This window comes from Salmo salar, chromosome 03 (assembly GCF_965601325.2).
Source record: "Salmo salar chromosome 03, fSalSal1, whole genome shotgun sequence".
Taxonomy (NCBI): domain Eukaryota; kingdom Metazoa; phylum Chordata; class Actinopteri; order Salmoniformes; family Salmonidae; genus Salmo; species Salmo salar.
In genome coordinates, this window is record NC_138293.1 from 58,786,719 (window position 1) to 58,813,134 (window position 26,416).

Genomic DNA, 26,416 nt, shown 5'->3' on the forward strand with positions numbered 1-26,416 from the left:
CTCTGCTCGTGCTGCTCTTTCAATGAAATCACTTTCCTCGTGTCCTGTCACATCTCTACTCTGTGGACTCGTGTGACACCCACATATTAAGGAACATCACTGAAGGGAGATGTGGGGGGGGGGGGGGTTTCTCTTCTCCTCATCTCCTCCCTCTCTCCTTGTGTTTCTCTCTCGTCGAGTCTCACTCCCCCGCCTCTCTTCGTGAAATCTCCCCACTTTCCCTCTCCTTGCCGAGAATGTAGTTTCAGAACTCCCCCCGCTCCACCCGTCTTACCCCAGTCAAACTGGGAATGTATCTCAGCCCAGCCAAGCGAAAGCTGTCTATTCTGACCGTCTAACTCCAGTCCACTGTGCTGTACCTGTGGAAGACGTTGGTATACACGGTGAGTGTGAGGGTTCGGCCCGGGGTATTTTCTTGGCGTATCCCAAGTCGATAGGAAGGGGAATGTGGCAGCGGAGGTACTTAAAGAACCGGCGACGCAGGATATCCTCGGAGGCAGAGCTGCCCGGAGCGGTGACAGGAAGTCCCATCAGCTGCAGAGGCCTCTGGGAGTGTTCTGTTCTTAGGGACAATATCTTAGGAACTCCGCTCGGCTCGGCCCGGGCCATCCCCTCCTCTCTTTGTTTGAACAGGGACTTCCCCAGTCAGACACCGAGGAAAGGAGAGGCTTCCCTCCCTCAGCAGGACCATCCTAGCCCTAGCATACAGCTAATATGATAGTCTCATTGAGTGCCACTTTTTGTAATATCTTTCATTTAATTCGCCACTGTGTCTTACGGTATAAGACTGTTGTAAATGGAAGTTATTATAACGTGTTACCTCCTCTGAGCATTCGCTTCTCTCTACTCGGCTGGAGTACAGCCCCGATTGATGACTTTAGGTAGTCAGACACACACACACACACACACACACACACACACACACACACACAGTCACTGCTGCCCCAGAGGGGTTACACAGAAAAGGGATTCCACAACAACTGGTTCTCAGGGAACAGAAGCTACTTTTCTGGAGGTCAGAGTGAAGGTGACCCGGCTGTGACGACTTCCTCTCTGAGCTGAGGAAGGCCTAATTACCAGGCACACACTTAGAGTTATGGACGTCATAGGGGGGCAATTGGACGCACGCACGCACGCACGCACGCATGCATGAACAAACAAATATTTTGGCTGCTACTTTGTTTTGGCTCTCTGTTCAGCGCCTGTCGGGAAAGGTGGAGCAAAGGAGATTCTCCACAGTGGAGGATGCCATTTTATAAACACACGAATGTGTGTCTTTGGTGAGGGGGGGGTCACTCTGAGAAAATCATTAACAACATTCTTTGTGTGTTGTGGTACTGGGACTTTCTCTCTCTTTCCTCAGTCTCTCTCTCTTTCTCTCTCCTCCATCTGTAATTGTCTCTCTCTCTCTCCTCCATCTGTAATTCTCTTACCTCCGTCTCTCTCTCTCCTCCATCTGTAATTCTCTTACCTCCGTCTCTCTCTCTCCTCCATCTGTAATTGTCTCTCTCTCTCTCCTCCATCTGTAATTCTCTTACCTCCGTCTCTCTCTCTCCTCCATCTGTAATTCTCTCTCTTTCTCTCTCCATCTGTGATTCTCTCTTACCTCCGTCTCTCTCTCTCCTCCATCTGTAATTCTCTCTCTTTCTCTCTCCATCTGTGATTCTCTCTTACCTCCGTCTTTCTCTCTTTCTCTCTCCTACATCTGTAATTCTCTCTTTCCTCCGTCTCTCTGTCTACCCTCTCTTTTTCACCCCCTCTCACATTCTCTCTTAAACCTCCTTTTCTCGGTCTACCGTTTTTGCCACCCTCTCCCCCCCCCCCCCCCCTTACTTAGCTCTGTCATTTTGTGTAGACGGTAGTTCCAACAGTGGGAATACCATCTTATTGTTCAGTGTGGCTGTGGTGAGTATTGTGTTAAGCGTACCTTTTTGGCACACCCTTCTGTACGCAACTGTCGTGTCATGTCACGGTTGGTAGAGCATGGTGTTTGCAACACCAGGGTTGTGGGTTCGATTCCCACGGGGGGCCAGCACAGAAAAAAAAAAAAAATAAATGTATGAAATTGTATGAAATGTATGCATTCACTACTGTAAGTCGCTCTGGATAAGAGCGTCTGCTAAATGACTAAAATGTAAATGTAAATGTATATTAGCTCGAATACCCACGTTATTCAAGTTTTGTAAACCACATTCTTCAATTTTTGGGCACCTAGTCTGAATCTGATCTGGTATTGAGCCTTGAAGGGTTGAGTTAAGACCAGTAGAGAACATGCCTAGAGGAACACCAAGTATTGATAGACTCCGCAACGACTGGTGTTTCAGTGGCTCTTTGTTATCGTTTCTGCTTGCGTGTTTGGTCTTGTGGGTGTGTATTTGAATTGCAATTGTGTGCCTTTTTGTGTTCTCGTGTGTACTAGTGTCCTTGGTTACATTTGCGATGCATTTGGAAATGTTGATGAATGGAAGATGCTGTCTGTGCTTGACAGTTGATACAGTAGCAGGTATTCTGGGTCGTTGGCCTGCTAGAGAAAGGATTTTCCTAATTTTACTTCTAATTACGTTTTGAAATAAGGGACAGTTGCTTTTACACACACACACACACACACACACACACACACACACACACACACACAGTGGTTGGGTGAATACTAGACTTTCTGGTCAGTCAGCCTTTGTCGTAATCCGTTGTGGGAGAGAGGCTCTTGGGGCTCAGAGAGCAAAAAAGCTGGGAAACTCCTAAGACACACATGCGCACACACACCAGGCAGATCACTAGAAATAGACTTCAATGTCAGACGTTTGAAAAGTTCCTGAAAACGTTGATATACGCCTTCCTCGGCGCTCACAAAAAAATAATAAACTATTGCCCAGCATTGGCGCGAACTCATGATGCTCGGAGGCGAGGCGTGCTGCCCAGACCAAGGCGTGCTGCCCAGACCACTGCACCACGGCAGTTCACAATGCTCTAGCAAGCCAGGAGAATACTTGGTGGAAAAAACAATTTTCTTTTATTGTTTTGTTTTAAGCTTTCCCCAAACCATACCCCTTACCTTAACCACTCAGAATTAATACCTAAACTTAACCCATTGAGTAGTTTCTGTTTGAGCCTTGTACCCAGGTGTAATAAACCTTGTAACCATGTGGAATGAATGCCTCCAAAATAGATATTAATCCACAACAGGTCAAATTTTGAAGTGAAACCATGAGATCTTGTTGCAGGCCGCACACACCCCACCCCATTTTCACCGAAGTGTGGAAAATCCAAGTCAGTGCCCAAGTATGAAAGGGACACAGCTTGGCTAGTTACCTTGGCGGAGAGGTTGTGATTGAATCAGTGCGGCCACTAGAAGAAGAGGAGTAGGAAGGGGCTGCATGGTGTGTGTGGTCTGTTACAGCCTGGAGAGGACAGAGGACTCTGGTTTAGTTCAATAAACTCCCCTGCTCTCCTCTGCTTCCCTTGCCCCAGAGATTACACACAATGTTGAATTATTGACAAATCCTTCTGGAGAACACTTCACCACAATTTGTTGTTTGGATTTTGTGTGTGTGTGTGCGTGCATTTTTTCTGTCTAGCTCATCTGTGTCCCCCACTACTCCTTGAAAGCAGTGAGGGTATCATGTGCCCATAAGCACAGCTTGCAGCGCGCGCTCGACATTCCTTGTCATGGTTTCAGGCATCACGCAATACAGCTGCTGTAGCAACATCTGCACCATCAGCCTTGGCTTGGATCGGTCCTGCCTGCCAGTCGTACTGCAGCAGTGAGAAGAGACCCATACAGGTTAGATTACGATCAGTTAGTGACGCTCCGCCCAGCGCTGAAAATCACTGACACTTCACCCTCGCTTAAAGCTGTCCCTCTGAATATCTGTGCCACAGACACACGCATAGGGCACGTATGTATATATCACACACACACACACACACACACACACACACACACACACACACACACACTTCTACCATCCTCTCCCACTTCCTTTTTTGTCTAGTTTCTGGGGTGACTTGGGGTAAGAGTGGGTGGGCCTGGATCTTCCCAGTCCTATGCCCTCCTCAGTCCTCGCCTGACAAAATATCAAAATAACAATGAGGGAGTGGTGCGGGTGTGGTTATTTTGACGGTCGTTTGCAGAAGTAAGAATTTTGCAGTTCCTCTTTCTTCTCAGTCTGTCCCTCTCCCTGTGCGACAGGATCTTGGTGCAGGGAAATCAAAACAAACTCCCTCCCGTCTCTCTCGTCCCTCCCTCCTGTCCTCCCTCCCTCCTCCAAGGCTTCCCGGCAGTCTCCGCACAGCAACACAGCTCGGCCTGTCGCCAAGTATACGGCAACTGCATCCCCCGCTAACTGCATTGCTATGCCGTTGGTCTTAAAGGGCCAGTGTTCCAGGAAGATTAGCTGATGTTATGGCCACAGCTAATGGGTATCCTAATACCCCCCCCACCCACCCATTTCCCAAGACAAACTCATTGGCTCACAAACCAGACCACACTGACTCTGAATGTCTTGCTAGATCGCTTCTAGCACAGCCTCCATGGCCAAACAATCACAGTTGAGCTAGAACGAAGCATTGTTTAACACCCTGTTGAAGAAAGCCATGTTGTGACGGCAACTCAATTAGCTTGGTCCTTGGAGCCAGACAGCTGGAACAGCTGGGTGGATGGCTGGCCCTGTCCTGGCTAGGCCTGGCTGCTACTGAAGCTTCCAGATCTGATCTGATTCGGCTGGTCTTAGAAAGATGTCTTCTGCTGCGTTCGTCAGTTGTCATTTGCCAAAACGCATTGCCAGTCACGCTGCTTTTGCCAGTTGCACAATTGGCAAACGCTCATTGCCAGTGGTGTTGAACGAAGGCGAGGTAATTGCCGCTGTAGAAATAAGCGGAAACCCAATCCTCTCTTGTTGGATCGCCCTTTAGGAATAGCGCATGCAATGGGGCCGTGGTTTAGAATCATTTCAAACCAATCAGTGTCAAGGAGCAGTAGTAGGCAGAAGTTCTAGGAAATGTTTACATGCACTGGCAATTCAGAGCCGCGACAGAGTGGTAATACAGAGCAGATGTATGGGGAGGTAGTATCTAGTCATTTTCTAATATTGAAACCAGTGTTGTGCAGCGATATCTAGAAGAGTAGTTGTATGGTGCAATAACACTCTGTGTCCTTGGCAATGATAGAGCACGTCTATGGGTGGCATTGGTACCTAGAACTAGTGTATCGAAAGGTATACAGAGTAGTAGTCTGTATTAGTGAAAAACAAGCTCGTACTTAATAAAAATGACTTATAAAATACTTTCCCCAACTGGCTGTTTGTGCTGCCTATTTGATCAGGCTGCAGGTTTGGAAGCTAACATGGAACTACTGCTCACCACAACACCACTTTATTACCACTGCTAAATGCATTGGCCTTTTCCTTTTAATAAGGCTGGCTTCTCCTGGGCCTCCCCTACTCCCCCGCCACTTAATGATGGAGAGAACAGGTACCGCACTGCCAAGAACCTGACACTTGATGACTCTGCATGGGCTTGAAGTGATTCCATGTCAACCCTGCCTAGGATGTGCTAGCTTGGCCTCTCCTCTCCCCCTTTTTTGGTTGGCTCTGGTAAGAAGCCCTGTGGTGGACGGCCTCCCGAGTGGTGCAGTGGTCTAAGGTACTGCATCGCAGTGCTAGCTGTGCCCCTAGAGATTCTGGGTTCGAGTCCAGGCTCTGTCGCCGCCGGCCGCGACCGGGAGACCAATGGGGCGGCGCACAATTGGCCCAGCGTCGTCCGGGTTAGGGGAGGGTTTGGCCGGCAGGGATGTCCTTGTCCCATCGCGCACTAGAGACTCCTGTGGCGGGCTGGGCGCAATGCACGCTGACACGGTCGCCAGGTTTACGGTGTTTCCTCCGACACATTGGTGCGGCTGGCTTCCGGGTTAAGTGGGCACTGTGTCAAGTAGCAGTTCGGCTTAGTTGGGTTGTGTTTCGGAGGACGCATGTTTCTCGATCTGTTGCAGTGATGAGACAAGACTGTAACTACCAATCGGATACCACGAAATTGGGGAGAAAACGGGGTAAAATATATATAAAGAAGCCCTGTGGTGCTTGTTATGATGTGTTGTGGTTGGGATGAGTTGGTTGGATCACTGGTCTGGTTGTGGTTTGCGATGCTGCCAAACTCCTAATTGAGTGCTGTGTGGAAAAGAATTGGACTGGGTCTGTAGTTTGTAACCCGAATGACCCATTTTGATATAATATGATCATTTAGCAGACTTTTATCCAATGCCGGTTAATTCATAACTCACAACGTTTTCAGTATGTTGGCATTGCCAAAGTACAACCATAAACGTTGTGTAGGCCAGCGCTGTGCTCCAATCAGCCATGGAAATTGGTGTATCCGTGATTTAACTTCTTCAGGTCACAACTGAAGTTTAGGTAACAGTCACTTTATGCAAAGGGGTAAAGAATCTACGGACTCAATTTCCAATATTCCCAAGCTAGTACTTGTGGAAATTTCACAGAACATTTTGTGTCAATTTACCCGTAGATTTAACGGACCAAAACTCTGAAGACTAGCTCTTCCTTCCTGTGACTGTCATAATGTCGCTTGTGTGTAATCTCTTTCTGCTCTCCTGTTACTGGCAATAATGTGCACAGACAGTCAAATGAGCCAGAAGCTCCATTTGTTCCATTCCGTTAATGTGACTTTTTGTAATTATTCTGATAATGCCCTACATTTACTGCTATTACTCTCTCATCCATCAGCTACTCTCTAATGGAAAAGTGGATGTTACGGTCTGACGGGCCACGGTAGCCAGTGGGGGGGGGGGATTAACAAATGGCCTTGTGGGTTGCGTCAGCATGAGCGAGCACTTGCTGTTAGGTTTCATCATGCGTGATTCTGGCACGCTGTGGAGAGAGACGGAGAGTTAGTTCCTGCTTTCCGCTAGGAAGGATCTGCCCTGAATCCGCAAGGCCCTGGACACGCACGCGTTCAGAATACCATACCCATCTACCCTCCACCCAGAGGCCAACATCTTCACCTCCCCTCACCTTTAACACATTAGACCTGAGAACAGGGTTACGCCAGACGTCGTCGACATTGGTTGCGTGAGATCATGCACGTCACCTCCCTGCCATTAGTACATGGCGATCTGGGAAGCAGAGGCGAGGAGAGGGAGGGAGGGAGGGAGAAGGGGAAGGGGGTTCTTCTCCATGAAGTCGTCAGCATTTAAATACACGGGTGCCAGCGGGGGCTTACATTTTTCATTGCGGTTGGTTCCATCGCTGCCCCACTTTTAGTAGTTTAGAAAATACAGTTTGCGCTAAAATGAGGAGATTAGTCATGCCTTGGGTTTGCTGCTCTGGTCTCTCTCTGGGTTCCCACACAATAATGACCTTAAGCAAGATGGCAGCCGAACGGAACCCATGCTCAGGTCACTTCAGACGGAACCAAACTGGCCCATGTCTCTTGAGCTGTCCACAAAATTATTACGACAGCCATTCTGTTATTACATGCCGTTTACCATGTTTAAGGGTGTTTTTAATAGGTTATTGTCTACGCCTGCCTGACACATCTTCTCAGATACTAAAGCACACATCGCGCTGGAAAAGCAACTTCCTACACACAAATACGACACAAAAATGGCACTTGGCACAACTATTCGAAACACCAAACACCCATTGACACGTCAGTGTAAGCGGAGACACCTGGCCTAACTCAGGAGTTAACCAGTCTCCAGGGAATGTTTGAGAGTAGGGGATCGATGCGTGAAGTGCATAGTTGATCAGTTTTAGCGCTACTACCAGGGTCATCCATGGGAGCTTTCTCAGCTGTGTGTGTGTGTGTGTGTGTGTGTGTGTGTGTGTGTGTGTGTGTGTGTGTGAGCTGCTTAATGTCTACCCACTTTGACTCTCTGTACAAAAATATTGTATATTTTCACAGATATACATGTAGTTTGGTTGTATTTTCATGTTCTAGTTTTCTAGTATATTTTTGAGAGGAGATATGTGTTATTTGCGGAGAGGTGGGATGCATTGAATGTATATAGCAGCGTGGTAGTATATTAGCTATAAGCGCTAGCTAGTGTATCAAGTATCTGCTGACAAATAATGTCATTGCGTTTGGGTCAGATACTGAGGTGAGGGGCACTGTGTTGGAGACACCGGGAGGACAGTCGAGGTCAGACGGGCAAAGCAGACTGAAGTGTCCGTCTGTCCACACTTGACTCCACTCAAAACGCTTTGCCTCACAACTGACACTTTTTGAAATGTCAACCGTCGTAACCGTCGTGCGTCGAGATATCTGTCGATTGTTTATTTTTTTTCTTCTTCTCCCGGCTGACCTGTTCTCCAGTTAACTTCTTTACATGCATGTGCATGTGAGAGCGAGCGCACGCACGCACACCTCCCTCCCTCCCACACACACACACACACACACTTCCCTCTTTCCAACTGTCTCCCCTGCTTTTGTCTGTTCTCTTTCTCAGCCTGGGTCTGTTGATTAATGAACGGCCCGGACAAAGGCTCCAGTCAGCGCCAGATAAATACAAACACATGTTCCTCAACTACCACCCAGCTCAGCAGAGCGGAGCGGAGGGGGAAAGGAAAGGAGCGATAGGGACAATGGAAGGTAGTGGGGATGGGATTCCCCCATTCCATTCCTTAGTAAAGCACCACCCACATAGCTGTGATGGAGTAAACAAAAAAAACAGACACACACACACACACACACACACACACACACACACACACACACACACACACACACACACACACAGACAAGCTTGTGCGCAGACACACACACACACACAAGCACACATTTGAAGCCGACACACACGTTTGAAGCTGGCGTGCGCTCGCGCACACACACACACACACACACACACACACACACACACACACACACACACAGAGATATACACACAGACACACGTGAAGCCGCATGTGTCTTGTGAGCCACCACCACAGAAACAAGACGCATGTTTCTCGTCACAACTCTCCAGTCTTAAAACCCAGCAGGATTTTTTCTCTGGCCCCACTGTTTGGGGGGGAAAACAAGCCTAAACAATGAAAGCAGAGTTTTTAATTTGAAAGATTAGACTGATTTAAAGAGGTGTTCATAGTGCCTGGATGGGCCTTGCTTTATACTGGCTAATCATTGGTTTTGTCATTCATAGACCTTTCAACTATACGACCAGTTAATCATGGACAGGCTAATTGCAGTGTTAATTTCCTCATGGCATGCTGCAGATGCCTTTTTGAATGGAATGTGCCCTTACATGAAGAAGGAAAAATGGTTGTCATACCCTGTTTACGTCAGTCAGATGTTCTACTTCATTTCTGGGCATCAAAAGTGGGATTCTTTGCAGATTTGCTCCTGACCTTTTCTCGCTTTTAAACGTCTCGGATTGGTCGAAATGGAAAATCTACCGCAGAGAAGATTCCATGACGCTGACGCTACTCAAATACGTCAAGGAAACCACGTGTTGTACCCACCTGTTTACCCACCCACCTGTTTTACCCACCCACCTGTTTTACCCACCCACCTGTTTTACCCACCCACCTGTTTTACCCACCCACCTGTTTACCCACCCACCTGTTTTACCCACCCACCTGTTTTACCCACCCACCTGTTTACCCACCCACCTGCTTACCCACCCACCTGTTTTACCCACCCACCTGTTTACCCACCCACCTGTTTACCCACCCACCTGTTTACCCACCCACCTGTTTTACCCACCCACCTGTTTTACCCACCCACCTGTTTTACCCACCCACCTGTTTTACCCACCCACCGTTTTACCCACCCACCGTTTTACCCACCCACCGTTTTACCCACCCACCTGTTTTACCCACCCACCTGTTTTACCCACCCACCTGCTTTACCCACCCACCTGTTTTACCCACCCACCTGCTTTACCCACCCACCTGCTTTACCCACCCACCTGTTTTACCCACCCACCTGTTTTACCCACCCACCTGTTTTACCCACCCACCTGCTTTTCTCAGTAGTGATATGAAAAGCAACCTTGGAGGAAGGCCTAGTCTCCCACATCAGTCACCAGGCTGTTGGCAGGGAGACCAGGCTGTAGGCAGGGAGACCAGGCTGTAGGCAGGGAGACCAGGCTGTAGGCAGGGAGACCAGGCTGTAGGCAGGGAGACCAGGCTGTTGGCAGGGAGACCAGGCTGTAGGCAGGGAGACCAGGCTGTAGGCAGGGAGACCAGGCTGTTGGCAGGGAGACCAGGCTGTAGGCAGGGAGACCAGGCTGTAGGCAGGGAGACCAGGCTGTTGGCAGGGAGACCAGGCTGTTGGCAGGGAGACCAGGCTGTTGGCAGGGAGACCAGGCTGTTGGCAGGGAGACCAGGCTGTGGGCAGGGAGACCAGGCTGTGGGCAGGGAGACCAGGCTGTAGGCAGGGAGACCAGGCTGTAGGCAGGGAGACCAGGCTGTAGGCAGGGAGACCAGGCTGTAGGCAGGGAGACCAGGCTGTAGGCAGGGAGACCAGGCTGTTGGCAGGGAGACCAGGCTGTTGGCAGGGAGACCAGGCTGTTGGCAGGGAGACCAGGCTGTAGGCAGGGAGACCAGGCTGTAGGCAGGGAGACCAGGCTGTTGGCAGGGAGACCAGGCTGTAGGCAGGGAGACCAGGCTGTAGGCAGGGAGACCAGGCTGTTGGCAGGGAGACCAGGCTGTTGGCAGGGAGACCAGGCTGTAGGCAGGGAGACCAGGCTGTTGGCAGGGAGACCAGGCTGTTGGCAGGGAGACCAGGCTGTAGGCAGGGAGACCAGGCTGTTGGCAGGGAGACCAGGCTGTTGGCAGGGAGACCAGGCTGTGGGCAGGGAGACCAGGCTGTGGGCAGGGAGACCAGGCTGTGGGCAGGGAGACCAGGCTGTGGGCAGGGAGACCAGGCTGTAGGCAGGGAGACCAGGCTGTAGGCAGGGAGACCAGGCTGTAGGCAGGGAGACCAGGCTGTAGGCAGGGAGACCAGGCTGTAGGCAGGGAGACCAGGCTGTTGGCAGGGAGACCAGGCTGTTGGCAGGGAGACCAGGCTGTTGGCAGGGAGACCAGGCTGTTGGCAGGGAGACCAGGCTGTGGGCAGGGAGACCAGGCTGTTGGCAGGGAGACCAGGCTGTGGGCAGGGAGACCAGGCTGTGGGCAGGGAGACCAGGCTGTAGGCAGGGAGACCAGGCTGTAGGCAGGGAGACCAGGCTGTAGGCAGGGAGACCAGGCTGTAGGCAGGGAGACCAGGCTGTAGGCAGGGAGACCAGGCTGTTGGCAGGGAGACCAGGCTGTTGGCAGGGAGACCAGGCTGTTGGCAGGGAGACCAGGCTGTTGGCAGGGAGACCAGGCTGTAGGCAGGGAGACCAGGCTGGAACACACACACACACTAGCTAAAAGGCAAGAACATCGGGCATCAAGCACACACCTATTCAAAATGCCTCTCTCCTCTCCTTGCTCTCTTGAGTCTGTGGAGTCTTGACACTTTGACTGTGAGGAGAGCTTGGGGGATAGGAATAAAGACACGGGGAGGAGGAGGGAGTGAGAGAATGTTGAGATGGAGGGAGCGCGTGTGTGTGTGTGTCTGGTTTTTATCACTCGATCCCCATCAATCGTGCTGCTCCCAAGGACGACGTGTCCTGAGTGCCTGGTTCTCCCTCTAGGGGCCCGCTGTACCCGTTCTACATCGCTCATCATCTTTCTATCTATACGTCCTCCTCTCCTCTGATCTCCTCCTCGTCTCCCCAAAGTCCGTGATGTCACGTTTAGTTACCCACTCTGTCCCTCGAGCGCCACCCACTCCCTCTTTCAAGGCATCTCTCTCTCCCGCCCCTGCCACCCGCTCTTGCGGGTTGCCCTGATCTTTTTAAGTCTGGTGTCGGGAGCTATCCCTGTCGCTGCGGGCGCAACCCTGGTCTCTGTCCTGTCCTGTCCGTCTGTCTGTCTGTCTGTCTGTCTGTCTCTGTCTGTCTGTCTGTCTGTCTGTCTCTGTCTGTCTGTCTGTCTGTCTGTCTGTCTGTCTGTCTGTCTGTCTGTCTGTCTGTCTGTCTGTCTGTCTGTCTGTCTGTCTGTCTGTCTGTCTGTCTGTCTGTCTGTCTGTCTGTCTGTCTGTCTGTCTGTCTGTCTGTCTGTCTGTGTCTGTCTGTCTGTGACGTGTTAGTTACGGAGTAGGGCCGCCTGCTTCACCCTTGTCCTATCTTCCCTCGATGCCGTACAGAGCATGACAGCCTTTGTCAGTGGTTGTCTCATGTTGACACTGTGTGGACCCAGAGGCACACTCTTTCTGCGTCCACGCGCAAGCCGAGCTCTCCCTCTCAGAGTTTATTTTCATTTTATTTTTTTAACAAGACTTGGAGCCTATGCAACATTTAACCAAGTAAAAACAGCACTGTAGCAATGAGGTTTGCGCAGTAAGCTATAGCCCCAATACATTATCACCGGATATTGGCTTTGCTTGAATTGCCGTGCCGATGCGCTGATGTTCGGTCTCAGACAGCGTCATTATCACCACTCAAATGAAATGGGGAGATTTCTCACTTAACCAAAAACATATACCGTCTTCTTCCCCTGGTCCCCCCCCCCTTAATTTGGGACTACCCCTCCTTCACCCCCTCTCCTCCATTCTACTGTTGGACCCCCATGGAGTTCAGACCTATAAGACAGGAATGTTCCTGGGGTGAGCTCTTCCATCTTGTGTCACGGGGGGGGTTGGAGGTCTGGGAGAGCTGTTTGGATAGGCTGGGGTTACAGAGAGAGTAGGCTAGGCGGAACGGCCCACTCTCAGCCCCCCCCCCCCCCCCCCCCCGGGCCTGGTCACCCCTGACCCCTGGGGGTCAATGCTCATTAGGGCCTTATGCATGAATGTCAGTGAGCGGCTGGACGGCCCTCCTGCTGCAACCATTAGTCTTCCCCGGGCCAGGCAGGGTCAACTGACCCCCCCCCCCCCCCCCCCACTACCCTCCATCTACTGACCCCCCCCCCCACAACAACACACTCCACAATGTGGTTCAAGCCCTCCCTCCTACTACAGGCCTCCAAAAGTTTCCAAGTGTATTTCTTTGTGACATCTTTGTGTTTATCTTCCTTTTGTTTTCACTGTCTCCCTTCATTGAATTTTCTCTTTATGCTCGGATGATATCATTAACCTCTCTCTCTCTCTCTCTCTCTCTCTCTCTCTCAGCAGATGATGCCTCAGAGTGAGTGATTCGCTCCTGACATTCCTCATAACCGAGGTTGGCATTTGGAGCTTTAAATGTTACCCTCTGCTTTCTTCCCATGATTCACGGTTATGAGCTCATTATACCAGCCGCTCCTCATCCCATCCCACATCATATCCCCCAGCCCAATGTTACCGCACCGCTCAGGCTTCAAATGCCAACCAGGTCAGTCACGTACGGTATAAACCTCCTTCCTCTCCATGAGAAATGTCTGAATTGCCTCAAAGCTGCACAGAGATGTGGTGAACTGATATAAGGGGGCTTGCATAAAGGTTGTGTGTGGGTGTATAAAAAAAAACAAAAAAAAAACACGTTTTTCCAGATATCGTTACATTAGAGAGGATGAGTACGCATGTTGTTAGGGCGAAATTCACAGCGATTCTTCGAAACGGCATTACTTTGAAACGACAAGAAGAACTCTGATGGGGAAACCTCGTTTTTAAAAAGGCTTTGAAAGCGACGAATGGCACGTTGCTGTCTTTGTCAGCGAATGGTTTTTATGTTGCCGTCGTCCTCTTGGCCGTTACTGGAACATAATCCTAGAACTTTTGCCCCTGTTGCCCTTCTGCGCCTCGCTGATGGTCACATGGTGATGGTGACCTGATGGTGACTCTGACGGGCCTTAGGCGATCTGCTGACACCAGCCTGTCCTTCGCGACCTGCTCTTCCGCTGAGGGGAGAGAGAGACTCCACGGGTAGCCCACAGGTCTGCTGGGGAATAGCCCTGTAAGATCGCTGCTGAGAGGCCACGGGTCTGGGTGACCTCTCGTCTGGTCTCTGTTGAGTGGTGCAGAGTCAGCAGGCGACACAGTGGGTTTCAGCGCTAACTGGCCGGCCATTTCTGGGGTCATGACTTTATGACGTTCTAGAGGAGGGATTCTCTGAAAGAGAGCAGCGTGTCCAGTGGGGCATCGTGCTCCGTGGTTGCCTTTACAATCTCTCATCGTTTTCTTTGATGTACATTTCAGGGCTAATTTGGGGATGTTTCACAGCCTTGGAGACATGTGCTGTACTGTGGTTTGATAGGAGAGGTGCTAGTCATCACCACTCGGCGACCATCTGTAGACTTAACCTGCTGATAGAACAATTTAACTCATCAAGCCAACGAGCTAATCGATTGGTTCTCTTTCCCCGAGGGGTGACATCATTTGGGATTGTGGGCCGTCTCGGTGGTGACGGTGTGTGTGTGTGTGTGTGTGTGTGTGGTGAGGGTGTGTCCTGTCTTCAATCTAGGTAATATTCAGCATTTATGTTTCTTCTCCTTCATCAATCTGCTTTAGGGAGAAAGCCAGGAGGGGAGTTAGACTCCAGTGAATCGACGGCCAGTGGCGCTGAGGTACAGCTGACGCGGTCGCCATTTGCAACAGGAACGAGTGAGGGGAGGAGAGAGAGAGTGGAGAGAGTGTGTGTGTGTCTGCATGCGTTTGCGTAGTTGTGTGTGTGTTTGTAGAAACACCATCAGACTGATAACCCTTCACCCAGCCTGTGGGGAATATGCCCAGATAAGAGAGATGAGACTTGCAGGACACTCTGAAAGCAAACAAGGTCTTTCTCCTTCTTCGTTGTTGTTGCCGTAGGCATTGAAGCAACACTTACAGTTGATTTTTCCTTCTTTTTTTTTTCTCCTCTCTCTCTCTCTTTCTCAGAATTAGACAAATACAGATGTCTCCAAGTGGATCAATTCGTATAAATGTGTTGAGTTGTTCAGGTTTTTTTGTTGTTGGCAATCAAATGTAGCCTTGTCTATCTGGCCTCTAGCTTTCAAGACTGGTGACAAATAGTTTGTAGTGTGACATTTCTATTCTAAGGTGTTCAAATTTCTATTCTAAGATGTTCATTTGAGATATTCAAATACATTTTTTACCCAGGAAGCTCCAGTGATGCACTATATAAACAAAAGTATGCGAACACCCCTTCTTCAAATGACTGGATTTTGTCTATTTCAGCCACACCCGTTGCTGACAGGTGTATAAAATTGAGCGCACAGCCATGCAATCCCCATAGACAAACATTGGCAGTAGAATGGCCTGTACTGAAGAGCTCAGTGACTTTCAACGTGACTCTGTCATAGGATGCCACCTTTCCAGCAAGTCAGTTTTGTTACATTTCTGCCCTGCTAGAGCTGCCAAGATCAACTGTAAGTGCTGTTATTTTGAAGTGGAAACGTCTAGGAGCAACGGCTCAGCCGCAAAGTGGTAGGCCACCCTGAAGAATGGAGCCTCTTACAGCAGCAAAGGGGGGGACCAGCTCCGTATTAATGCCCATGATTTTGGGATGAGATGTTTGACGAGCAGGTGTCCACATACTTTAGGTTATGTTTGTGTATAAAGAATCTCTTCTCCCAAAGTCGGAGACCTTGCAAATGTCCACCGGCCCTTGCGGACTCGAGGAATGGCTGCTCTGTTAACTCAATTCGCAGACAACCAATGCTTTTTCAGTTTTAACAGACTACAATCGGTGGCCTTGTCTCGTGTCACTCGCCTCTCTTCTCCTCTTCTTTTGATGTGTCATCATGCTCCACTGTGTGGCTGTACTTCAAAGCCTCCATCGTCTCAAAGCAGCCAACGCGAGAAACACTTTGAAACACTTAGACACCAATCGGACACTTTAATCAAGCCCATTTTTACACAGGTCATGTCTTTCATGTCTGTTGTTTAGCGAAATTAGCTGTAATGTCTGAGTTGACTCTTGTTATGATGCAGCTTTTCAAGAGTAAAATGGCTAAGGCATTAGCGAGGCTATGGAAAGGCTAAACTCTCAGTAAATCTATTTGGCGTGGTTGCAAACACATTTATAGGCTTACCCATACTTACATGGGTCTATGACAAAACATTGGGTGTCAATATGTCTGTAGGCTTAGCCATTGTATGTTGTGGTGGAGGCTAACGGGGCTATATAGCTGGTCTGGCCAACACTGTGTCTTTCAAGAGGCTAACTCGACGTTCTGGCCGATTGTCCAGCTGAGGAGGAATGAAAAGAGAAGAGGGGCTGAAACCAGACTCGAGGCTATCCCTCCGTTTGTTGTCTCAGGACAGTTCACAAGATGACTATCTCTGGAAAGAGAAAGCGGCGCTCTCAGATGTCTGCAATGATATTTGGGTTTCGTCTGTGTATTTTTGTGACTTTTTAGCCGTGTAGCTCTAGGCCCGGAAGGTAGCCTAGCGGTTACGAGCGTTGGGCCAGTAACAGAAAGGTCGCTGGTTTGAATCCCGAGCCGACGAGGCAAACAAATCTTTCAATGTGCCCTTGAGCAAGGCACTTAACCCTAATCGCTCCTGTCAGTCGCTCTGGAGAAGAGCGTCTGCTAAATGACACCGATGTAAATGTGGGCCAGCAGTAGCGTAGCATACTGTTTGTTCGCTAGCGGGGGAGCAGGGACGCTGTGGAGGTAGGGTGGTGGCGATGGTGGTTAGTGAGCTGGCAGAGAAATGACGTTCTCTCTTTTCCGCCTCTGCATGATGGAGAGGGGGGAAGGGAGGGCGAGTATGTAGCTGATCAGAGAGACCCACAAGACCCGTTCCCTGTCTGTACATGTTATGTGCTCGTTCGTTGAGTCACAGCTCCATGGCCTGCTCATGATGCGTTTGTCTATGTGTTTCTAAGTGTAGGAAGACTGCGTGGCTCTGTGTTGTGTGTATTCTGTGCTAGTCATGTAAGAGGCTTTTTCACTTACCCGTACGTTCAACAACGGAAATGAATGCATTCAAGTATTTATATAGGATGTGATTGTGCGTGTGTGGGGGTTATGATATGTGTGTCGGTGTGTTCTTTATATTTACTGCATATTTGTCCTTACTGTGTGTGTGTGTGTGTGTGTGTGTGTGTGTGTGTGTGTGTGTGTGTGTGTGTGTGTGTGTGTGTGGTGTGTGTGTGTGTGTGTGTTTATCTGGTAGAGAGGATTATTTGGGGATTTACACAGTATATGAGTGAATGGATCATGTCAATGCATGTTCCTCCTGAGACTGTAACACTGTGTGTGTGTGTGGGGGGGGGGGGGTTAAAGCTGATCCTCTCCTGTACTCCAGTGTTCTCATGCTATCAGAGGCTCAGAAAACTTCTGCTGGGATACAGCTGGAGCAGCTGTGTGTGTGTGTGTGTCATAGAGATGGATAGAGATCTCTACTTGGAAAGAACCCGTTTTTGCATGGACATTACCATTGAGGGCGTCCACCAATTTGAAGTCGTCATCTGGGTGTGACTTCCTGTGGGTTATTTAAGGTTCGCATGATTCCATCCGGGTCATCAGGAGGGATCAGCCAATGAACATTTCATAACTGCAGGCAGCAGTAAATCGCTAACCTTGACTTTATACCTGTTCAAACAGCACCCTCCAGGTGGCAGTGTGCACCCCTCTCAGTTTGTTTACTAACTCATGGAAGTAGTAGACAAAGACATTTGCCTTCAAAATGGAGATGGCCCCAATGGTGCTGCCCGTATTCTCACAGACGCCATAATGGGACAGATACAAAGATGAGTGGTCTATCTATGTCTATGGTACACACAAACACACTGACAGTGTAGCTAGTCGTCCATGAGTGTACTTTAGTTGTCTGAGAGAAGAGGGGGTTCGATATCTCAGCCTGACTGAGTCATTTGTTAGCTAGTGTCTGGGGTTGGCGCTCCAGCCTAACTCTTTCATAGAATTTATTTGACAGAGAAAACAATCCTATGCCATTACTACAGCCTAGGGAGCAGGGGGGAAAACCACACACAGTGTGGACTCAGTTACGGTCAAGAAACAAAATCATGATATTCATACTGTAGGCCTACACACGCAGTCACAAACAGTAACACACCGGTTATGATGAAGGGCCTGCGGCTAGCAAGCATATTAGAGGATAGCATCCTTTAAACCCGGACACAGAAACACACACACACACACACACACACACACACCCCGTCTCCCTGCCCCGTCCCATTCCTCTCACACGCCTCTCAGATGCAATAGACATTAGTACGAAAAGGAGATTCAACACACTCTCTCTCACTCTCTCTCTCCCTACTCCCTTATTTCTGTCTTTTTTTAGTTCTCTGCCACCCTCCTATCTGCCTCATATAGTACACTGAACTAAAGTATAAACGCAAAGTGTAAAGTCTTGGTTTCATGAGCTGAAATAAAAGATCCCAGAAATGTTCCATACACACAAAAAGCTTATTTCTCACATATATGTTCACATCCCTGTTAGTGAGCATTTCTCCTTTGCCAAGATAATCCATCCACCCGACAGGTGTGGCATATCAAGAAGCTGATTTAACAGCACGATCATTACACAGGTGCACCTTGTGCTGGGGACAATAAAAGGCCACTCTAAAATGTGCAGTTCTGTCACACGACACAACGCCGCCGATGTCTCAAGTTTTGAGGGAGCGTGCAATTGGTTAATTTCTCTACCATAACCCACCTCCAACCTCATTTTTGAGAATTTTCCAGTACGTTCAACAGGCCTCACAACCGCAGACCCCGTGTAACTACTCCAGCCCAGGACCTCCACATCCGGCTTCTTCACCTGCGGGATCATCTGATACCAGCCAGCACCAACTGTCAGAAACTGTCTCAGGGAAGCTCATCAGCGACGCAGTTTGGCGTCGTAACCGACTTCAGTGTGCAAATGCTCACCTTCTATGGCCACTGGCACGCTGGAGAAGCGTGCTCTTCACAGATGAATCCTGGTTTCAACTGTTCCGTGCAGATGGCAGACAGCGTACATTGTGTCGTGTGGGCAGTTTGCTGATGTCAGTGTTGTGAACTGAGTTTTTTTTAAGGTTTCTGTGACCAACCGATGCATGTCTGTAGTCCCAGTCATGTCAAATCCAAAGATTGTGACATAATGAATTTATTTCAATTGACTGATTTCCTTATATGAGCTGTTAACATGTTGTATTTATATATGTGTTCAGTGTAGTTATGATATCATACAGCTATTGTCACGATCGTGATGATGGACGGACCGAGGCGCAGCGTGTGTTGAGTTCCACATCTGTATTTGCAGTGAAAACTTAAACAATAAACATACAACGACCGTGAACTACGTGGCGCTGAACGCACTCACACAAAACAATATCCCACAAACGCAGGTGGGAAAAAGGGCTACCTAAATATGATCCCCAATCAGAGGCAACAATTACCAGCTGCCTCTAATTGGGAACCATACAAACCACCAACATAGAAATACAAACGCTAGAAACCCCCCTAGTCACGCTCTGACCTATACACCATAGAGAACCCAGAGGGCGCTCTATGGTCAGGGCGTGACAGCTATACAGATGAGGGAAGGAGTGAGGGAGTGAGGGAGAAAGACTCTTGTGGAGTCTGTGCCAATAAGAGAAGTGCACGGTTGGCTCGGACTCTCTGCTGAGAGGGAGGATCCCTGCCCAAGCGGAAGTGACCATGTGAGATTACGGCAAGGGTTAGGACACTGAGACGAAGGAGCCCAGAAGCAGTTGAGCAATGCATACTAAAGCTAATATCTTCTCTGTCTTTCTTATTATAGATGCCTACGTCACTTTCACGGCAGACATTGCTTTTGGAGGCCAATAGCAGCCTGACACGGTTGTTTCTCCAGGGTTAGGACTTCGCCACGGGGCGAGGTAAGCCTCTTACAAGGTGCTTGGCTGTACGCCAGCGATATGCCCTAATCTATGCCAAATAGCAGTACGCTGTCAGAGTCAGGTGCGGCATTGGGAATGGGTGTGTACGCACATGCTTCTAGAACATGTTTCTGTCTCTCTGTTTGAGGAAGGAGTGCATGAGTGAGCTCCTATGTAGGTCTAGTGTGTGTGTGTGTGTGTGTGTGTGTGTGTGTGTGTGTGTGTGTGTGTGTGTGTGTGTGTGTGTGTGTGTGTGTGTGTGTGTGTGTGTGTGTTTATTCTCAAATAACCTCTGTGGATGTCGTGTCGCCACGCCAAAATATGTTTAGTTCCCTGGGAACAGCAGGATTGTAAACTGGAATGACAAGACACTCCAGAGATTCACTCCAAAGTCCTCTCCTCTGCTGGAGAGAAGCACTGTCCTGTCTCTCTCTGGAGTGAATTACATTATCACAGTCCGATAACATCTACTGCACCGGGCCACAGGAGAGGCTCTCAAAGGAGAGTGGGGAGGAAGAGGGGGAACGATAGGAAAGCAAGAAAAATATGGAGTTGGTAAAGTGAGAGAAAGGGAACGACTGTGGGAGAAGGATGAAGAGGGAGTCCCTTTATCCCTTGGTGGTCGGGCTGTGTAGTCGTCTATCTTGCCAGGCATGGAGAGAGGGGAGGATTTCCAGTCTGTTCTAATTTCCATTCTCCCAGGACACACACACACACACTCACACTCCCAATCACGGACTCACACAGACAAATCCAGAATCAAACGGACACGTGGACACAAGAACACACCAAAATACACTCTCACACTGAACTCACAAGGACATGTATTTTTCCAAACCCATTCAACCTACAGTGTAGTTTACCCACAGGCAACCAGACATATTCATTCACATGTATCGGTCTTTCACTGGCAGACCTTGCACCATCAGGAACAACTCAACTGACTAGAGCTGCAATGCTTCTATAGCTACATCCAGCACTCAGTACAACAGCTAGCTCAGCCATTCTCTCTGTGTCTCTCTCTCTGTGTCTCTCTCTCTGTGTCTCTCTCTCTGTGTCTCTCTCTCTCTCTCTCTGTGTCTCTCTCTCTCTCTCTCTCTCTGTGTCTCTCTCTCTCTCTCTCTCGTGTCTCTCTCTCTCTCTCTCTCTGTGTCTCTCTCTCTCTGTGTCTCTCTCTCTCTGTGTCTGCTCTCTCTGTGTCTCTCTCTCTCTGTGTCTCTCTCTCTCTGTGTCTCTCTCTCTCTCTGTGTGTCTCTCTCTCTCTCTGTGTGTCTGTCTCTCTCTCTCTCTGTGTCTGTCTCTCTCTCTCTCTCTCTCTGTGTCTGTCTCTCTCTCTCTCTCTCTCTGTGTCTGTCTCTCTCTCTCTCTCTGTGTCTGTCTCTCTCTCTCTCTCTGTGTGTCTCTCTCTCTCTCTGTGTCTGTCTCTCTCTCTCTCTGTGTGTCTCTCTCTCTCTCTCTGTGTCTGTCTCTCTCTCTCTCTCTGTGTCTCTCTCTCTCTGTGTCTGTCTCTCTCTCTCTCTCTCTCTGTGTCTGTCTCTCTCTCTCTCTCTCTCTGTGTCTGTCTCTCTCTCTCTCTCTCTCTCTCTCTCTGTGTCTGTCTCTCTCTCTCAATTACATTAAATTCAAGGGGCTTTATTGGCATGGGAAACATATGTTAACATTGCCAAAGCAATGCAAACGTTTTCGATCTTCCGCTATCCGTCTCCCCCTCTCATCTCCCTCACACAGACTTACACTCAGTGGACAAAACATTAGGAACACCGTCCTGATATTGAGTTCTCTTACAAGGTGTCAAAAGCGTTCCACAGGGATGCTGGCCTATGTTGACTTCAATGCTTCCCGCAGTTGTCAAGTTGGCTGGATGTCCTGTGTGTACTCAAGCGTGTGTGTGTTTGTGAGTGAGTGAGTGAGTGAGTGAGTGAGTGAGTGAGTGAGTGAGTGAGTGAGTGAGTGAGTGAGTGAGTGAGTGAGTGAGTGAGTGAGTGAGTGAGTGAGCGATATTTGGCCAGTCTAGGGAGGAACCCCCTATCGTGTATAAAGGTGAGATCAGCTCTCTCCCTCATCTCACTGCCTGTGCAACAGGAAATACTGTCTCTTTCCTATGTTTATCACTACACACACACTGGCAAACGCTGGTGTTATCATCTAGGCTTCCTCCCCAGCCCCACTGGGACTCGCGCCGAGATTTTGATGTTGCTCAGCTCAAAAAAGAGCTCTCTCTCACACTGACGACAACACACCGCTGTTAAACCTGGGCCCTATTCCCACTAGGAGAGAAGGAGAGTCTGAGGAGCAGAGTGACGAGAGAGATCTACCTTTTCATTTCATACTACGTCCTCGCCTTACCTTTTTCGTTACGGCCGGCAATGCCACGTTCTTGGCCCGCAGCTCCAATTTGACTAGCTGTTAAACAATCCGAGTGGCTTTTCTCCCGAAACATGTTACGCTCTTGAATAGCGCAACAACTCACGTGCAGGTGCAGACAAAGGGTTTCTTATCTTGTCCGCGAACACATTCGGTTAGCTGACGCTACACAGCCGACTCCGTCCAGCTAACTAACATCGCGCGTCATGATCAAGTAACAGTTAGCGTATCAGTAATGAACGTTTAGCCCTCCCATTCGAATAGGAAAGTGCAGTTGCGTTATCGTACGGCGACATTCATGTCATCATGCAGGCTTCTCTCTCTCTCTCTCTCTCTCTCTCATTTATTTTCATTTATTTTCTCATTTATTTTATGAGGCTGGGTCTAGTCAGGTTATGGATGGGGGTGTAGATGAGGCTGGGTGTAGTCAGGTTATAGATGGTGGTGTAGATGAGGCTGGGTCTAGTCAGGTTATGGATGGGGTGTAGATGAGGCTGGGTCTAGTCAGGTTATGGATGGGGTGTAGATGAGGCTGGGTCTAGTCAGGTTATAGATGGTGGTGTAGATGAGGCTGGGTCTAGTCAGGTTATAGATGGTGGTGTAGATGAGGCTGGGTCTAGTCAGGTTATGGATGGGGGTGTAGATGAGGCTGGGTCTAGTCAGGTTATGGATGGTGGTGTAGATGAGGCTGGGCCTAGTCAGGTTATGGATGGTGGTGTAGATGAGACTGGGTCTAGTCAGGTTATAGATGGTGGTGTAGATGAGGCTGGGTCTAGTCAGGTTATGGATGGTGGTGTAGATGAGGCTGGGTGTAGTCAGGTTATAGATGGTGGTGTAGATGAGGCTGGGTCTAGTCAGGTTATAGATGGTGGTGTAGATGAGGCTGGGACTAGTCAGGCTAGAGATGGCGGTGTAGATGAGGCTGGGTCTAGTCAGGTTATGGATGGGGGTGTAGATGAGACTGGGTCTAGTCAGGTTATGGATGGTGGTGTAGATGAGGCTGGGTCTAGTCCAGTTATAGATGGGGGTGTAGATGAGGCTGGGCCTAGTCAGGTTATGGATGATGGTGTAGATGAGGCTGGGTCTAGTCAGGTTATGGATGGTGGTGTAGATGAGGCTGGGCCTAGTCAGGCTATGGATGGTGGTGTAGCGGAGGCTGGCTCTAGTCAGGCAAGAGATGGTGGTGTAGCGGAGGCTGGGTCTAGTCAAGCAAGAGATGGTGGTGTAGCGGAGGCTGGGTCTAGTCAGGCTAGAGATGGTGGTGTAGCGGAGGCTGGGTCTAGTCAGGCTAGAGATGGTGGTGTAGCGGAGGCTGGGTCTAGTCAGGCAAGAGATGGTGGGGTAGCGGAGGCTGGGTCTAGTCAGGCTAGAGATGGTGGGGTAGCGGAGGCTGGGTCTAGTCAGGCTAGAGATGGTGGGGTAGCTGAGGCTGGGTCTAGTCAGGCTAGAGATGGTGGGGTAGCTGAGGCTGGGTCTAGTCAGGCTAGAGATGGTGGGGTAGCTGAGGCTGGGTCTAGTCAGGCTAGAGATGGTGGTGTAGCGGAGGCTGGGTCTAGTCAGGCAAGAGATGGTGGGGTAGCGGAGGCTGGGTCTAGTCAGGCTAGAGATGGTGGGGTAGCGGAGGCTGGGTCTAGTCAGGCTAGAGATGGTGGGGTAGCTGAGGCTGGGTCTAGTCAGGCTAGAGATGGTGGGGTAGCTGAGGCTGGGTCTAGTCAGGCTAGAGATGGTGGGGTAGCTGAGGCTGGGTCTAGTCAGGCTAGAGATGGTGGGGTAGCGGAGGCTGGGTCTAGTCAGGCTAGAGATGGTGGGGTAGCGGAGGCTGGGTCTAGTCAGGCTAGAGATGGTGGTGTAGCGGAGGCTGGGTCTAGTCAGGCTAGAGATGGTGGTGTAGCGGAGGCTGGGTCTAGTCAGGCTAGAGATGGTGGTGTAGCGGAGGCTGGGTCTAGTCAGGCAAGAGATGGTGGGGTAGCGGAGGCTGGGTCTAGTCAGGCAAGAGATGGTGGGGTAGCGGAGGCTGGGTCTAGTCAGGCTATGCAAGGTGGTCAAGTGGAAAAGGAAAAAGGGTGTGGTCAAAGGCACCATGGAAACTTTGCCTGTTGCTGTGGGGGATGCCCTGACCAGAGAGGAAGGGCAGGTGGTCAGGGTGGGCGATAGAGATGAGGAGGAGGAAAGTGAGTCTGAGGAAGAGGAGTTATTTTTTTCAGACTCCTCTTCAATGGGCCCGGAGCTGACAGCCAGTCAAGCAGAGGGGTCTAAGTACACGGTGAGAGAACTGACAAGGTTCCTGAATGAGACCAAGGGGGGAAAAAGTTCATCTTGAGGCTTTTGTTTCTGATCAGAGAAAGTTTGTAAGATCAGTACAACATGCTGTGAAAAATGAGGGACATGGTGTCTTCTCACCCAGGAAACGGTTTAGGTTGAGGAAGTGGGTCACAACAGTGCGTAAGGGTTTACCTTCAGACACTGTTTAGATGTATATTTTCTGACACTGTGGCTTTTTGAGCTTTGCTATTGGTCTCTTTCTTTGCTGGCTTTTCTCCCACTTCTTATGGAGACTCTTCGGGTAGGCTCGCTCAATATAAATGGCGCCAGAGATGCGGGAAAGAGGAGTGTGTTGGGTGAATGTGTAAAACCCCCCCAAAATACAGGTGTTGTTTCTGCAGGAGACCCATAGTGATGTGGTGAATGAAGTCGATTGGGGGCTCTGGTGGAAAGGGGCAAGTGTGTTGAGCCATGGGACAAGTTTAATTGAAGGGGTGGCAGTCCTTTTTGTAACGTGCTTTCATGTGTTTTCTGTGTGCACCAGGTTAATGCCCCTAATGTCTCTGTTGGAATGTCTGTGTGAGAGGTTGGGGGTGGGTTTTACTGTTGGGGTGTTTATAATGGGATACAGGTATTCGATTAAGGAGAAGGCCAAATGTGTTTTGTTGAATTTTCTGTTTGCTCAGGCGAAGTTAGCTACTTGGCTAAAAAGGAGGAACAGGGTCAAAGGTGGGGGGATAACAGACCCTTTACTATTGTTTAATGGGATGGTCTCTGCGCGCCTTAGGGTGGAGTTTGAGTTCTATAAAATGATAAAAATTGTGGAGATGTTTGAGGAGATATGGTGTGTTGGGGGGCTGTCTGTATAGCTGGGGAAGATGTTTGAGGAGATATGGTGTGTTGGGGGGCTGTCTGTATAGCTGGGGAAGATGTTTGAGGAGATATGGTGTGTTGGGGGGCTGTCTGTATAGCTGGGGAAGATGTTTGAGGAGATATGGTGTGTTGGGGGGGCTGTCAGTATAGCTGGGGAAGATGTTTCAGGAGATATGGTGTGTTGGGGGGGCTGTCTGTATAGCTGGGGAAGATGTTTGAGGAGATATGGTGTGTTGGGGGGCTGTCTGTATAGCTGGGGAAGATGTTTGAGGAGATATGGTGTGTTGGGGGGCTGTCTGTATAGCTGGGGAAGATGTTTGAGGAGATATGGTGTGTTGGGGGGCTGTCTGTATAGCTGGGGAAGATGTTTGAGTAGATATGGTGTGTTGGGGGGCTGTCTGTATAGCTGGGGAAGATGTTTCAGGAGATATGATGTGTTGGGGGGGCTGTCTGTATAGCTGGGGAAGATGTTTGAGGAGATATGGTGTGTTGGGGGGCTGTCTGTATAGCTGGGGAAGATGTTTGAGGAGATATGGTGTGTTGGGGGGGCTGTCTGTATAGCTGGGGAAGATGTTTGAGGAGATATGGTGTGTTGGGGGGCTGTCTGTATAGCTGGGGAAGATGTTTGAGGAGATATGGTGTGTTGGGGGGCTGTCTGTATAGCTGGGGAAGATGTTTGAGGAGATATGGTGTGTTGGGGGGTTGTCTGTATAGCTGGGGAAGGTGTTTTGGATATACGGTTGTAGAAGTGGTGAGGTTTTGGTTATTGTGATGTGTTGTTTTATATCATGGGGTAGAGGGCAAGGTGAGTATGGTACATGTATGCAGTACTGCAGTACAGGATATATTTTGGTGTTTTATTTTAATGGGGGGGGGGGGGTGAGGTTTTAATGAAATAAATGTTTCATTAAAGAAGGACAAAAAGTAAAGTTTCTCTTTCTATATCTCTAACTCTTCCCTCCACATTTTTCTCTCTCTCTCTCTTTCTATATCTTTATATCTAACCCTAACTCTTCCCTCAACACTTTTATCTCTCTCTCTCTCTCTCCTCTCTCTCTCTCTCTCTCTCTCTCTCTCTCTCTCTCTCTCTCTCTCTCTCTCTCTCTTTCTATATCTCTATCTAACCCTAACTCTTCCCTCAACTCT

At 49.4% G+C, this 26,416-nt stretch overlaps 1 protein-coding gene across 4 annotated transcripts in view; it reads left to right on the forward strand.

Moving 5' to 3' along the window:
- rarab (retinoic acid receptor, alpha b) overlaps positions 1–26,416 on the forward strand; it is a 173,560-nt gene that overhangs the window by 21,919 nt on the left and 125,225 nt on the right. Inside the window, exon 2 of one of the 4 annotated variants that reach the window (XM_014192579.3) lies at positions 13,150–13,348. The exons of 2 other annotated variants lie outside the window; for them this stretch is intronic. The gene's annotated coding sequence lies outside the window, so the exon portion shown is untranslated. Of the gene's footprint in view, positions 1–13,149; positions 13,349–19,674; positions 19,772–26,416 lie in introns of all 4 variants that reach the window. One more of the 4 variants, XM_014192580.3, reaches the window with a different exon arrangement.